This window comes from Toxorhynchites rutilus, chromosome 2 (genome assembly GCF_029784135.1).
Source record: "Toxorhynchites rutilus septentrionalis strain SRP chromosome 2, ASM2978413v1, whole genome shotgun sequence".
NCBI lineage: Eukaryota > Metazoa > Arthropoda > Insecta > Diptera > Culicidae > Toxorhynchites > Toxorhynchites rutilus.
Genome location: NC_073745.1, coordinates 158,301,026 through 158,318,368, shown reverse-complemented (window position 1 = coordinate 158,318,368; position 17,343 = coordinate 158,301,026). Strand labels below are relative to the sequence as shown.

Here is a 17,343-nt window from a genome sequence, read left to right as displayed (position 1 = left end):
ATGTCTACCTACTGCTCACCCGGAAGCACCCCGTTTCGAAGTGGGAGTTTTCACGATTTTCTATGTTGATTTATGCCTTCGGGACGATGGAAGGAGTACATTTCCTTTTCCAGCTCGGCTCGTTATATCGGTGGTGCAAAAAAACAGGAGATAATTCTAAAACGTGTGATGACGCTAAAACCAACGCTGGGATCACAATACTGAAAACAGGGAGCATCCGAGGGCTGTGAGTTTCGTGTCAGTATTAAGCGAAGAAACCAGCCGCGTACGTTTCGCGCGCTCATAGATTTTCATTCGCATAAATTTGCATGTTTCATGCTGGCGAGCATTGTACGCTGTGATCATAGATAGTACAGTCTCTGGCGGATGTATCGTGGCAGTAATATGTAAATTCAATAGGAAAAGTAACTTCAAGAGTTGACGATATCGCGCACAAGTTGATTTTGAAAGAAAGTAAGCCATTATGAGATATCTATATTATTTCTAAAGTGGCCCTCAGAAAATAGTGCAATCGTTGCAATAGTGTCAGAAACGCAGCGTCACATCTTGAAAGATTGTGACATTCATGTATCACAACAACTCTTCAGGCCACTCTGAGTGCTACTCTGGCGCACAATGGAACAGATTGTGGCCACCTTGCACTGAAGCTGAAGGAATTTCATTTCGCGCAACACTTGGCTGCATTCCGTTCATTCTTACATAGTGAGAGAATTCCTCGCATTCAATGATTTATATTTTATTACTACGCCCTATCCTACAAATTCTAGTCAAGTTATGCTCGGAGTGCGGAGGCTATCGGACCTAAATTTTTCAGCAATTTCCCAATTCAACTTTTCCTTCTTGCCATTTTTTTCACCGTTTCTTCAACTAGTTGTAAATTACATACTAGTTAAATTACGATTAGCTCTACTCGTGTGCTGTGCTGGCGAAAAAAGGGGAACTCGCCGGTGAAGATATGTTGTGATAAATTACTTCAGACAGGCGCTAGAAACGCCCCCGCTGCCCAGGACACGGGGGCGAAACACGAAAATCGAATCCAACGAACGGCAACACGGCAAGAGATACCGAGCGAGCGCGCGGAGGGAGGGAGCGAAAGTATTACATTTTCTGCCTTGTAATTTTCACATTATTTCGGTCGTTTGAACGTCTATTTTCCGGTCTCCACTCCTTTGTAAACCGTGTATGTTTGGGTGTGTATGTGTGTCCGTACGCTTCTATTAATATTTATTTATTTATAAGTTCCTTACGTTCGTTCCTTTTTTCCTCAATTTTTTTTCTCTAGATGGGATGGGGAGTTTAATTCGCGTATTATCTGGTGGTAAATTGATGAGGTGCAAACATGCCTTCAGAGGGTTGTTGAAATGGGATGAATTCTTGAAGATTACTGTGTTTTGTAATTTCGTAAATTTTGCTACCCACATGGTTCAGTTTTTAGGGGAAGTCAATATTTGTTTTGGCGTGTACCAGACAGCGGGTGAAGTTTAGCTAAATTCTTATTTGCGTCGACATATATGAGATCTTTTTTATATTTTTTTCGGCTCATCAGAAATGTACTGAGTCTGGCCATCTGATTGAATGTCATTTGCCATGAAAGTATTGGAAACCACTCTCCAAATTAAACACAACAGACATAAATTTGCTTCGGTGTCATCGACACGGTTATATTCGCAATAACAGAAGCTGTTGAACTCGATAGCGTGGCTCAGATGTGATCAATTTAGGAAGCAAACTTCGGAAGCGCGCAGACCAGCATATCGACGACAAATGTCTCCTTCAATTGAACGAGGGGATGTAAAACATCATTTGTTCACTTCAAGTTGATGCACAGCTGAATCGAAAAGGATCAGCTAGGACTTGCGTTCGACTTGTAACTCACCTAACGCACGTTCGCAAAATTGCGCAAATAATTCTCATGGTGGAAATAACGGCAGAGGGTCGAATTTGCTTTTATTTTTCTCGGACACTATTGTCCCTCCCTGCTTTGTACCGAACGAAGGAAGGAAGTGGGGGTTTCTACCTCCGCATCGTTGTTACCCAAGACCTTCTTCCCTTCGGAGAGGATTAAGAAAAGGCGATCAATTCAATGATGCTGGAATTGATTACTTACTTCCCTACCCAAGGTTCGCAAAAGTTTGGGTGCGGGTCTATCCCAAAGAATCAAGGATGCGAGATGATGGCAGGTATTTCCATCCGACAAGAGTTACGGGGGTATACGCGTCGGTAAACGTATCATGGTAAATAGGATTAGGAAGGATCTGATAATTGATATCGAAGTATTTATGTTTACTCCGTTCGGGCTATCGGATGGAGAATTTCCGGAGGATTGAGTCAGCAAGCGAATCGCCAGAACAAATTGGTGTTTCCAGTGTCTTATTTCGTTCCTTGCATAGGGGAAACCGTTCCCCAACAATTTATTTTTGTTGTTTGGCAAAAATGAAACTAGAAAACATTAAAATTTGGGCGTCCATCGGGTGATTGATCAATGATAAACCCCTGATTTTAAATTGAAATTAGTACCGCGATTGACGTAAACCACGCTTCCAATAGACAGAAGAGATTGAAAGCTTAACTTGTACCACAATGACAGATGACAAGCTGTTTGGCCGAGTTACATCTTAATCTTCGATTAAGCAAATGTTATTGCTGTGGCGTGTCGGGCACTCCTCCCCCTTTCAAACGACGCATTACTATCTTAAAATGACATTATATTGGTCTTGGAGGTTATAATCTCGGTAGAAACGATACCAAGCAAACATCGAAAATGGGATTTGGCTAACAATAGAGATCAACAGACTCAATGCGAGTCAATGTAAATGACATTAAGGAATCGAAAAACACCCCATTTGTGCAAACTTGTCGGCTTTTGGAAAAGGGAAATTGTTTATGCGCGAGGATATATTTATTCAGGTTGTTGTTGCTGATTGCTGTTGACTGATGTGTGTGCTGTTGAACGGGGGCTTTAGGGGATAGTGCTATCAGGAAATTCTGCGAGGGTGAATCGCACACACGAAATGTGGCTTGCGTAGGCCAATGCCTAGTGGGGATGTTTGCACAAAGAATTATGCCTTGAGCTGCCGGTGAGAGGGCGGAAGGTCAAATCAATTAAAGCCAAAGTGTACACACAGACATGTAATCTGATCCTGATGTATAACTGCACTTAACAGGATTTCAATTATCAACAGTCGTGATTCATAGCATCCGAGCAATGGTTTCACGTCTCACTCGCTGTGTTTGGAAATCCAAGCAAAGCGGTTCAAGCGAACAAAAGCAGATTTGCTGTGTTTCGCCGATTGTATTCTACGTGCGTCGAATGTATCAAATTCCAACTCACTTAACTCTTCAGACAAACTCTAATTGCTCCTCACTCTGGCCGAATCCATAACTTGTGTGTTTGTCGTTAAATATTTTGACACCCTTTGCTATACCTACAGTCCGACTGGGGTTGCAAATAATGGGTTACAAATATCAACCCCTAGTTTGAAAAAAGCGGTAATTTGTCGGCGAAATTAATCACCGAAATTCCCACAGTGATGTCGCATGCTGTTTTCGACCGCTGATTGATTCATTCGAAGGGGGTTGGTGGCGTGCAGCGCCCTTTTTCGGTTTTTATCCATTGCAGCCTTTCTTGGTGGGCAATTTTAAGATATTCTCTGCTTGCATATTATTTTGGAAATTCTTGAGCTGGGATTTTTTCGGCAGGGGTAATGTAACATTCCGAACAATTTTGGTCAGAATTAGTTCTACAAATTGAAATATTTCTCCTATAAATGCAAAACCACATATTGTTGAAAAAGTACGAACTCGATTTGTATATCAGTATTAGTTTTATGAGCCATCGAGAGAGATAATCATTCCGTGGGGGGGGGGGCATGTGGTCATGTTTGCATCAATTGCTGCAAAAGTGTCTTTATTATTGTAAACATTGCGGTGATAATGGATCTGATGGAGTCGGAAACATTCAAGCACGTGAAGATTTGACCACAATGTCAGACAAATTTATAAATCCCGATTGGGAAGTTGGAAAAACGGGGACAGTTGAAGTTTTTGATGTCCCCTCGAGTGCTGGGTCGTTCGAAGACAAACTATTCCCGCGAAAGCCAGGAGGAACCTGATTTTGTCTGTCCGCTACATTCGATATTTTAGGCAAACTAACAGGGGTATCACCAATGGAAACTTTGGGAGTGGACACATTTTTGCGCCGGGAATACCATTGAAAAATGAACGGAGTGCCCTCGTTAGTTGCGTCCGCTTCCATTTCGTCAACTGGCAACGAGGAGAAGATATTGTGTGTGGAGATTGGTCGTTGTTGGGTAAGTGGAGAAGCATCCTTTTAAATTTCCGCAAAAGTGCGCTTCGAGCGTTTTTTTAAAGAGAGCTTCTGCTTCTCTAAATGACTCTTGTAAGTTTCACAAGCTGAGAAAGCACGTGTGGGGTTCCTCCGCAGTATGGACGCTTATGCTCAGTCGCACTGCAGGATTCACCTACATTCTGCTCTCCTCAAGTAGCACAGCGCTCATTGTTGGCGCAATAGGCTGCTATATGGCCAACTGACTTGCATTTTTGGCAAGTCATGGGCTTTGGCACGAAGGGTCACACCGGTAGCCTCAATTTGTCCAACCTAACGTAGTCAGGAAGAGCGGTACCAGCAAAGGTGAATCGAAACGAGTCGAACGGCGTAAATTTAGTTATTTACTTTTCATGGGAAACTTGACGATTGTCAGACTTTTCCCCAAACCGTTTGAAAACGCCGTGAATTCCAGAAATTTCAAAAGTTTTTGCTTATAGAATTAGCGGATAGACCAAGACCAAGTAGTGTCCGGTTTCGCTGCTGAATCATTGCGCGGCTGTGGCACAGTTCCGGTCTGGGACGTTACTTCGGTTACGTGGCTGCTTTACCTGGAAATAATCTTCGGTTTTCTGGATAAACGGGGTCCGTCTGCTAGCGCACCAGTTCGTCCGATTTTCGCTCCTTACCCGGTGCACAAGAGACGAGAAGTTGGGATAGGACAAGTGTAGAACACCAGTCGTAATTTTGTCAACTGTTGCGATGAGGATTGTATTGTGTGGTGTTGTCTGGACGGATTGTAAATTATGGTTTGTATTATGTAAACCCTGTGCCGTTATTTATATAGGAAGAATATATCATGTTGATCCAAAAACGATGAATAAGTATATGAAAGGAATAGGCGGTATGTACTTTATAAAACTTTTCCCTAAAACAGGAAGACGATGAGTAGATTATATGTTGGCATTGGTGAAAGAATGCAACCTAGATCGAACGCCTAATATGCAGAATTCCGGAATTACCTTATGATCACCGGCAACTTGGTGATCACCAGAGAAAAAAGACATCACATTGCAATTTCGAATCCACCGTGAAAAAGCAGGAATACTTTACATGATTTATTGACGAATTTACGTTAGATTTACAACCAGATGGCGCAGCGAATAGAATGATGATGTTTTGTTTTTTTGGTCGTTCAAATTTTTTAGAAAAATCAGAATTTATCTTCAAATTTCCCGGTTTCACGTATTCTTTCTACGCTAAAAAGGTTAGAAAATCGCCATTTTACAATGTGGTATGTATATTTTGAAGAATGACTTGGTATAAGGGTTGTAACTTTATTTTTTTTTCAACTAGATAAACGATGAGTAGCATGTGTTGCGCTAAAAGTACTGCAAATCTTCCTTGTGTCGGCCCTCACATTATCAATGATATAATCCAACTTCATATGATATCGATTTCATCACCATTATTCACAGTATTCATAACCTGTATGCATTATCAAACTCAAAATTTTCAAAGTTTATCAATAACTTTGGTTCAATCGCGTGTTGAAATCATTGTAAATATACAAAGCCCTAACTTTCTTACCATATACTGAAGAAATTTAATGGTTGAAATGAATCTAAATAGAAATAAAATGAATAATCCCGACCGAATCTTGCTTTTCAGTGGGTAGAATAAACAAACATCATCACTTTTGTGGTCAATAAAACAAAACGTGAGCAATCTGAACGAATTCATTCATGTCCTTGGGTTCGAAGATGACCCCGTTGGCTTCGAACTACTGCAGGGCATCACTCCTGGCATCTCTCTCACGAAGCTAAATCCGACCAGAAGAGCGTGAGGGCTTCGTATTGCTTCAACAGAGGAAGCAAACGTTTCTGTAGACACTCTTTGAGGTAGATCTGCCTATTTAATGTTCCAGTAGTTACGAACGGCGCACTTCGTTTACCACATGAGAAAATTGCTTGCCAAGTTATGTATTTCTTGGCAAATTTTGAAAGTTTTTGGTTCCTTATTTCTTCCGGAACATCAAACTTGTGCTGGGCGGTGAAGAACAATAGCACCGGAAGCTTCCGGAAATTCGCCTTAACGTAAATCTCATCATCCATGATGAGACAATGAGGCTTCGTCAGCATCTGGTTGTACAGTTTCCATGCCCGTGACTCTCCCACCGTATTTTGTCGTTCGTCATGATTTGGAGCCTTCTGCACTTTGTACGTTTGCAGTCCATCCCGGTTTTTGTCTCTCTGAACGAAAGGCTTGGACAGATTCATCTTTTTGGCCACAGCCCTGACCGAAGCATTGGGATTCAGCTTGAACGTTTCACGACACGCTTGTGATCCTGATCACTAATAGAACATCCATTCTGACCGCATTTCTTTTCCCGTTCGATGCTCAGAGTTCCGTAGAAACGTTTAATCACACGACTCACGGTTGACTGCACCATTCCGAGTTATTTTCCGATGTCCCGATAAGAGAGTTGAGGATTTTCTAGGTACTTGCGCAAAATCTATTCGCGACGTTTTTTTTTGTGTGACGCCATTTTTCCAATTTTCGAAAAACTGGTAGCAGACCCCAACATTTCATATATCAAAACCGCTCCCGTATCATGGCTTGAAGAACGCCACAAGAAAGTTCGTGTAGCATTCGCCGAAAATGTCAATTTTAGAACGAACGGTGGTCAAAAGATATATTCAGTTACGAAGAGTTGCTTTTCAGGTTGCGTATGGTTGCCTAAACTAAAGAATTGATAAAGAAAGCGTAGTGCAAAATTTTCATTCTCAAAACGCAAAAAATATGCTACACAATGGTCTCTAATCACCCGTATGCTGAAATCGGATCGAGCACATGTCGATTGTCCAAGTCGTACCGATTTGGGAAATCTTCCGATTCGATTCTAAATCCGATTGAACTCCGGAAAGGTGAATATTTTCACGTTTGAACAACAAAAGCTCGCAAAAAATAATTGTAGTCATATTTTGAATACCTGAAAAATGAGGGAATGTAGTGTGACGTATCGTTGTTCCACTTCAATTCAAAGACAGCATCCATTGAAAAGAACGATAAGCGTATTGAAGCTGTGAAAAACAAAGCGGCATGCGTCTTGAAGGAATTGAAGGGGTGCAAGAACAGTCTTGAACTTGGTTTTGATGAGGTCTGATCACATGTGTATAAGGCTTTTATTTTATCATATACGATTAATTTTTTAATAATCGCGAAAAAAGTTAAATACGTAAGAAGGTAAAACAAAATGATCTACAGGATAAGTCTCATTACTTAGTAGTCATATTTTATGTACTAAATGTCTATTGAAAGCTTGATATTTTATTATAGTTTTCTTGTAAATTAAAAAAAAAGTGTTTTAGAACTATATGTCTTAATAAGACAACGATACATCCTGTTTCTTTCATGAACCCAACCCGCAATGTAACTCCTAAACCGTTTTATTCCTTTAAACTGTTACTTCTCCCAAGCCACACCTCATTTCACCGGCAAAGCAGTGGCAAAACTTTACCGGACAAATCTGTTGAATGTCCCATCCGTCCGTCCGTTTGCGCTAACACAAAGGGGTACGCCACTCCGAGGCAGCATTGACGCCAATTTGTGGCAAACCACTTTTGCCGGTAGCGCTTCTCCCAGGGTCCACCGTATCTATTGGCATGCCAGAATGAGACCGTTCACACTCTATGCGGCAAGGGCAGAAAACTTGCACACAATCGGTCACATTGGTCCGGGCGGAAGTCGAAGAAATTATTCCGGAGATGGCAACAAAAAAATGACGCTCTCCCTCTGAAGCTCCCCGAGGCGTCCAACGCTGTGATGGTTCTGATTCCGGACGACAGTTTGCATCTGGTCTTTCCCTTCTGTACCGGGGGAGATTTGACACAAGCGCAACAAAAAAAAATGTCAACCGGGCGGAATGCACGTTGGAACTCGGGCGTTACATAATTTATCGCTCTATTGTCTATTTATAAGCGGCTGACTCGACAAATCGCCCTCGGGGTCGTCCGTCTCTGGCGGCAGTGTCTCCTATTTGTCACCCTCGCCTCGATAAAGCTCGTGATTTTGCCAACCGTCGCCAATCTTCGGCGTTGGCGTGTTGACGTTGACGTTGGTGGGACAACTGCTGTGGCATGCATTGATGAGGGAACTAATTCAATTGATGTTTTGTACAATTTAATTGAAATTGTCGCGCAGGAAGGCAACAATTTTGCTTATCCACTGATTCCGTTGCTACCGATTATGGGTGGAGAAGGAGAGGAGGGGCTTCCCCTCTGTGGTAAGGCGTTCTTGAAATTCACCGCAATACGAGTGGTTAATTGTGTAGAATCTGGAGAAAGTAGGTGGATAAGTACTTTTCTTGATAACGGTCATAACGTGGACGTGCTCAGTAATTGTATGCAGCAAATTATGCACATTGTGGGTGATTTGAACGGTTGTTACGAAGTTTCTTGAATTTCTTGTCCAGATCCTGTTTTCTGATAAATTATGAAATCACTATATTTTGTAGGAATATCAAATGATTCATCGGAAAAACAATATTTGTAGCTGTTGTGTTTCAAGGTACCGTAAACCGGGGGCAAATTGATCACAATTTTTAGAAAAAAAGTAAATATTTCCAAAATATTTTGTTTAAATTATACCCAATTATTTTTAAAAGCAATACTGGTACCAAGGTCTTAAAAAAATGCTTAATCGTTAACGTGAAAAATTTGTAGCGCAAAATTTCAAAATATTTCATTGGGTTCAAATTGATCAGTTTTCAACGCAAACTCCCAAAGCAGAGCCAGGCAAGCATAAAGCATTGCTTCTACAATCTTACAAGCCAGCTTAGTCAGCCGATTATCGGAATCCACAGCATCAAGGTCAACACCGATAAACAGCTCAGTCGAGAGCTCAGTCTCAAGTTGTATTTGAAATCAGAAGGTTCTGATTTAAGTTTGAAAAGTTGTAAAGTTTTTTTGGTGAAATAAATTATTTTTATTGAAATTTCTGTGACTTAATTGATAATTGATCAACATATTTTTTTTCATTTTTTTTGTAATATGCACGAAAATGTATAAAAATTCACTGATTTCTTCACCTATGGTAATCTAAATGACAAATCAAGCGCTTGAGGACACAACTCTGATGTAATCCACCTAATTAATGGTGGTGGTGTGCCTTTCTTCTACTGCGATCTCAAATTTAAGCTGCAGGTCATTCGGAGACTTTCCGGGTTTTCCCAATGTAGCCAATAACCCCTCGAATTGGTCACCAATGAGCTAGTATTCACTAACCATGAAGTACGGTACATCGCAAGATGGAATTTGGTTCTGGTTATAATGTGGTCATCTCCCTAGTAAACCTGATCCGGAACATATCCGGGTTATGTCAATTAGATCATATAGGCTTCAATTCATCACAAATAATCTAGGTGTGAAAAATAATAAAGTTACTTCAATACTTCATATGACGAATTTTGTGTAGGCTTAGATTCTAGAATGTATGGCCATTGAATTTGTTTCCGCCATATCTTCGGATCTCGTGGATCAATAAAACTTTAAAGGGTTGTAAAATTAAAGAAAATGCGGTTTCAAAAGAAACTTGTCGCGTCCAACTCGGTTCAGTGGTTCCCGAGAAGACTGAGCCACAACATTGGTTGTTAAGGAAAAACTTTGTCTTTTATTTTTTGTTTTTTTAACCAAATTAGAAAACAAAAAGACAACCGATCAAACATTCTTAGACGTAGGGAAGATGTGGGTAAGATGGACATTTTGAGTGGTTTAATTTCAATGTTCAATTTGCTTATTGTTATATTTCGGTTTGTAAGTTAACTGAAAAGCGATATTAGGTATGTACGGAAAAGTAAATTCATTTTTGAGTGGACAATTTAAATTGTTAATAAAGTTGTACTGGTGGGGTGAAACGGACAGTTGCCACTGGTAGTGAGATGGACTGTGAAAAGTATGTTTATTCTATTCCTATGGAATGTCCTGCGTCTACATACACATCAAATCGCCAAGGCTGGACTGTCTAGAAGCTGCTAAAATAGTTGAGGGTCTGTCCGTTCATACAATATCACTTCTAGGTGAATTAATTCAATTTTTTTATCATTCATCGGACATTTGTGATGAGTTATAAGTCCATATTACCATATTATGTCCATATTACCAGTATCGATAAAAAATTTTAATTTCAGTTTAATTTCAGTAAAAAACATTGAAAAAAAACTTTTTTATAATTGAAGTTCTTCTAAACCTGTCACTCTTACCCCCACTTCCGCTACCTGCTTTGTTCTCTATTATGAAGCAATATTTAGATGCTGAAGATATTTTGTGAAGGAGATTATGATTTGTTGGAAATTTTATCATAAAATTTGTTACATTTCAGATCAAAATTGCCAAACTGAACAATGATCTGGAATTTAACTTCATGTTTTAAACATTAAGTCGTAACTGTATAGTAAGTAAGTCAGCAAACTTCACAAATTCCTAATATTCTAGAAATTTGTTTTCGATATCTGAAAATATTTGCGCTCAACGATTTGCAAATGGTACGGGTTGTTTGTTCTACCTTTTTATCTCATTGTTTATAATTCCTGTAATCTATATGAACACTAATGTTAACTAATGTTACTTTGTTATATCCGGTCATTCAGGAATTGACTTTTATGTAATATCGTTAGGTTTCTCCTACACTGCGTATCACAGCATTCCATTTTTCTGAGTTTCCAGTGATATGAAAGAATTCGGTTGAATTGAAGTATATAGTGTAGAATATAATAATTATCTTTATTTATAAGACTGGTCATTTGAACTAATCTGTTGTGTTCAGGCGCGTAACATTCAAAAAACTAAAATTCCAGTGTTTCATAACTATAGAACCAGATGGAAAAACTTTCACTCCTTTACAAAATTAGGGTCAATTTCACATGAATTACAATAAGTTTCTAATTTGTGGGTCATCTTTAGTTCTTAATCGGTTCAAATAACCTATTCGGGGTGGTTTCGACAAAGCTGCGCCATGTTGTAGTGCGAATCTCGTTCTACGAAGAGGATACTGCTCGTTTAATCTCTTTAAATCATTCATACTGCTTATAAGCTGCATCTACTATTCGTACGATCAGCCCTCATAATTTCTTGACAGGCTTTTGATTTTGTAAACAAGCTGGCCAGTCCAGAATTTAAAATCCCTATTCATTAAACCATGCCATGACCTTCCAGATTTTATGAATTGATGCCAAATTATCCAATTATCAGATTGTTTTTGATGCAGGAACCGCAGTAAATGATTCAAAAGTACTTCGTTGCACTTCTAACTGTTCATTCGTGTTGATGGTAAGCTATCTAAACCAGGCCTTTTTGAGAAAATGCTTCCAAAACCATAAAAATTCCATCTCCAAAGCGTGGAAAAACTAATATGGAAGCTAATCGCATGGGTTTCACTATGCCAGGAGAGCTTGTCTGATAAAAAGAAATTCAACTTGAATAAAATTTCTTCATATTGGAAGGACTTACGGAACGTGTCATGTAATTTTTCAACTCATAACTTTGTGGACAGCATTTTGATGGTCTGAGGAAAATATTTTCAAAATGGCCTGGTTCAGATAGCTTTCCATCAACACGAATGCAAAGTCAGAAGTGCAATGAAGTGCTTTAGAATTATTTACTTCTGTTTTTGTATCAAAAACACCGTGATAATTGGGTAATTTCGCATCAATTCATTAAATCCGGAAGGTCATGGCATGGTTTAATGAATAGAGGCTTCAAATTCTGGACTGCTCAGCTTGTTTACCAGATAAAAACACCATCGAAAACTTATAAACAGTACTTTTACGAATATTAGATGCAGCTCACAAGCAGTATGAGAGATTTGAAGAGCCTCAACGAATAGTATCCTCTGGTTAGCACGAGATACACACACACATGGCGCAGCTTGGTCGAAACCATCGCGAATGGGATTCTGAACTGATCTGATGACCTACGAATTAGAAAATTATTGTAATTCATGTGAAATTGACGTTAATTTTGTAAAGGAGTGTGAGTTTTTCCATCTGGTTCTATAGTTATGAAACACTGGAATTTTGGTTTTTTGAATGTTTCGCGCCTGAACACAACAATAAAGTTGGAATGGCCAGTCTTATAAATGAAGATCGTTATTGTATTCTACACTCTAAAGTTCAATTCAACCTACCTTCTTCAATTCAGAAAAAAGAGTGGTTTTATAGTTACGAAACGCAGTGTAGACTAGTCTTTCATTTTTAAATGTACTTCAAGGCAGTATCTTGAAAGTTTGAAAGTTAGTCTCCTGTATTTTACTTGAATCAACTAGTGTGACGTAAGACTATGTGGTTTAGTAAGGGTGTCAAATCAGAAAACATGTCACGTTTTTATGAAATAGTTTTAACGTTAATAACGATTCTGTGTCGAAAAAGGATGTTCCATCCAATCCATTTCTTCGATGATACTCTTCTGGGAAATATAATTGAAAACGATCCAACAAATCAAACAAATTACGACGCGACGAAAACAAAAACAAATCCTGTTTACGTTAACAGCTGGGAACAGCTCTATTTCGGTTGCGCATTTTAGTTATACGACATATGACCCAGAGTGAACAAAGCACATTTTCTATCTCAATATTCCAATTAAAAATATTTCAATGTGGGTTTTCATGTGGGAGCATTTGCGATAACTTCCCGGAGTACAAGTGCTCCGTGGAGCACTGTTTGAAAACCCCTGGTTTAAACTAAAAAAAATTGGAAGCATTTCCATATTCCCATAGATTTGTTCTTTGCATTTCTGTGCCTACCTTCCCGTGCTTTACATACCGAGGAATGAGTGTAGATATATGGTATAATTTTTATCTGCCACTGCGAACAAGATATGCATAAATCGTTCACTCGAAATGCAAATGCAGCTTTCGTTCGTACGTACACTGTGAAGAGAGCAAATTTTGCAAATTAACCCCGCCTTTTTATAACTTATTAAAACGTCAGGCTCTTATAATCCTGATGCCTTTAGGAACTGGCATAATCACATCGATTTAATTATTGAGTTAATATGATTTTGAAAAGATGTACATTTAAACCAAAGCGAAGCAACAACATATTTGCGCACATAATGACTCGATGACTGCTCAGCTGAAGCTTTTACTCGTTCCACATTTTCAGGTGGTGTTCAATTTCTATGCCGACCAATTGAGCTTCCTGTGGCGCTCTCAAAAAATCAACCACGTTAGAATTGCTTTAAGCATAGGGGATTTTGAGCGGGCAATGTTACAATGTCGACTGAAGTATATCTGTTTCGCATTCACTGACTGAAGGCGCTGATGAAGAAACCCCGATGTTCACCCAACAAAATTATTATAGTGATTGAATATCACTCAAGACAAACATAGCGGTATAACAACGGTCATTCTATCACCTCTCCAGACGATGTGGTAAATATGCGAATCGAATAAAACAATTCCGTAGTCCTGTGTCAACAACGCGGTCTTGCTTTGGACACAACGCTCTATTTTTTTTGAGAACCCTTTGTACCTCACTAGTCAAATAAAACTTTTTCCCTATGCATATTATGTTGAAGAATTTGATTAAAATCATCAAAAACAACAGTAACTTTAGTGTCAGGTGCATCATCTCTTTAAGGTGAAGGTGGAAGCTAGCCATTGTAGTAGTATAGGTAGACCCACGTGTAAAAATGGGTTACTAGTGTTTGTGAGAGAAGAGCAAAGTACACGTAAATAGATCAACTCACTTATCAGACTGTGTGGCGCTCCATTTCAACGAGTCTTTGAATACATTTGAAAAAAAATAACAATTCAATACTAAAGTAAAATGTATGAACGATATGTTCCGATGAACAATTCCAGATATAAATATATATAGAAGTTGCATTTGCATATGAAGTAAAATTCTGATTATACGCGAGCGTAGCATGAGCAATTTTATTACACATGCGAATTGGGGCTCTTTTGGTATTAACAAGTTCTTCCGCATAGTAACTTGATGTTAATATTTTCCTTCGTTGATCGTATTGTTTTCACATATTCACGTTGGAGAGCCTTAACCCTTCTCTTCGTTGGCCGAGGCATTTTGATTGAATGTAATACTTTTCCGTTTACTGTTTTTGAAAGTATTGGCATTTTCTCACCCAATGTTAAAGTTGCTAAAACTTACATTATAGACCCATTAAACGTAAAAATAATAATTGTATTGATATCAACACAATTTTATTCTATTGATTTTCACGACATGAAACGCTATGACTCAGGAATGACATTTTATTGAATGGTTTTTATAGCTGTTTCGATGATGTTGTCTAGCATCAGTGTCGCAAAAATAAAGATGCTCTCACCAATACAAACAAAATCATTGCCGATTTTTTTCTTAAATTGTAATTGTAACTATCTGATTACGATGATTCAACTTGTAATACAGAGCTGCGATTTGTCGTGAGAATCAAGTGATGGTACTCACACAAAGATAATCAACAAATTTTGTGCTACGATTATCTTTGGTGACCATCCCAAAGCCAGTCCAATAGTGTGAGAAGAGTATTATCACAACACTAACACATGGTGAGCTTCTACTTGACAGTAGAAATCCGAGCTCCTTGGTGAGTGTCCTGTCGCTGAAATGTCAGAATAGTGCGACACTCAAAAGTCTATCTGATGGTTTGGTGTTTGGCGATATTCACAACATTCGCCTCTTTGTGTCCGTTCTTCGTGACTAGGGATGCCAGATGTGAATATACAGTTTCATTTTAAATACAATTTGAAGAATATTGTGTTTTCAGGCATGTATTTTCTTTTCAAGTTTTCAGACGGCCTTAACGTTTTTAGCGGCACTTCGCCGACTCTACGTAGTAATACCCGAGTCATTTGTATTAGTACTTAGTTTGTGGAATAACACGCCTTGCGTATACCGTCTATTCCGGCTCCCGATCGGGTTTTGAAATTAGCAAAATGATGCATTTTGTAACCCGTTCGACTTCGATTTTTTTTACCAAATTTGTTTCTCATCATTGCAAGGATACAAGGATGTTCGCAATTTTACTGATATTTAGTGTCCTGTCTATTCTGTTGCAGACTTATATGTTCAGTTGCAGACTGCAGGGATATGTTATTTCTACTCTTTATGACTTGATTCCCTGCGCTAACAACCCTTTTTTCATACATTACTTTGCTATTCTCGCGGTTACAAAAATATCTGCCACATCAACATTTCAGTTTTTTGTCGAAGGCTTTCACAAAAAAATCATCTGGCATCTCTGGAGATGATGACATTTACTCTGACAAAGGCCAACACGAAAATGACAAGTCACCAAGTATTTTTTTATACATTATACATCAAATAGTTTTGTGTACTATGTCTCTCTGGGTTGACCGCTACCGACCGCGCCAGCTGTCCAAACTGGACTGCTACAAAACGCAAGTTACGCATCTGATTAATCTTTGCTCCCAGGGAGACTTCCCACATGTTCTACGGTCCTTCCAGGCCAGTAAGAAAACTCGCATCATGTGTCTGCTGCGGAAACTACCAATCGGGCGCGGAACGGCTACGCAATGATATAATGAACTTCACAACGCCCGCGAACAGGAAGTTGAAAATAAGGACCATCAGCAGTAATTACCACATCGAGTTGAATTCATCGGTTGCCGGGATGTATAACATGGTGGTCGTGTCGGATTTGATCAAGCAAATTGATCCCAGCGGGTAGAGTGAATATGTGACTCGTCTTGTCCGAGGTGGATCAGCTTACCAAAGATACCCAGGATGCGCTGAGAAGAGCCATTGAAAAGTATTTTTCTACACGCAGATTGATTTTGTGCGCCAATTCTACTTCGCGGGTTATTCCCGCGGTTAGGAGTCGTTGCTTGGGAAGAAGAGTGCCGGTCTATCTTAGGAGGATATTCTTAAAATTTTGAATGTAAGATTGTCATTTGTTTGTTTCTTGAATGTAACAACACTATTTGCATTTCAGCACATTCCTTCGGAGCTAGCGAAAAGAATTACGCTATCCTCATGCTGGAAGCTTGCAAGATACAACAGTAAACGTTTACGGTCAACTAAGAGGTGCCGGAAATCGACTGGCAAATATTCCTTCGAGAAACCGCTAATCAGATTGTCCTCGAACAAAGTCCACAGAAGCTGGAGGTGGTGAGGAAACAGCTATACGAGCTGCTATCCCAAGGCGTTCTATCGAATGTTATAATCTGTGGATTGGTACCGAATCTGGTTAAAAACTGCGATATGAGTCTGAAGACGCAAACGTTGAATTTTGCTGGGTATTATTAACACCGGATGCAGCAAGGAAGCAAACATATATTCCATCTGGAAGTGTTCGTGGCGCAGTTTGTGGCACTATATAAGAAGTTTCTCAATAAAGCCTCAATGTAAGTGGATGATTTTTGAGCGATTCTTTTAGATCGCAATTTTCTTTCGTTTTATGAAAAAATAAAATTTGTGTGTTCATCTCACGTTTATTAACTTAACTTCAATAGTTCTGGTAATGATTAACTCTAAATAAAAAGAACACGCCTTGTCAGTTTTCAACCGGATAGTTTTCATGATCCGCATATAATTATGAAATGGTAATTTTATCAATATACTTAAATACCATTTCATTCAAAAACCATTATGCTGCACCGTGTTTATTTTAAAATTATATTTAATGTGATTTTTGAAATTATGACACCATAATATTTTTTATTATAAATGTCTGTTCATTCTATCTACAAGAAATAAATATTCGTTCGATTAATCGAATACTGAAAGACAATTGTTCGAATGAATCGAATATTGGCCCCACGATTAATCGATTTTCAAATAAACGAAAAATTTAGACATCTCTAACAACAACAACAACTTCTACTTCAACAATCAAATTTAAACAACCGTCGCGATTGTGAAAAATGATTGGAAATGTCTGATCACTCACATTTCTACTACCATCATACGCCACAACCACCGCTCTCGTAACGTAAAGTTGTAAACAGAGCGATCGGCAGTGAGAGGCATTGGAACCAACCGTCATTTGGTTAGGTGTCAGAAACAAAAGAGTGAG

At 39.0% G+C, this 17,343-nt stretch overlaps 1 protein-coding gene and 1 pseudogene across 3 annotated transcripts in view; one reads left to right on the top strand and one right to left on the bottom strand.

Moving 5' to 3' along the window:
• LOC129765441 (optomotor-blind protein) overlaps positions 1 to 17,343 on the bottom strand; it is a 296,805-nt gene that overhangs the window by 20,811 nt on the left and 258,651 nt on the right. The window lies entirely within an intron of this gene.
• LOC129765442 (replication factor C subunit 3-like) lies at positions 15,645 to 16,691 on the top strand (annotated as a pseudogene).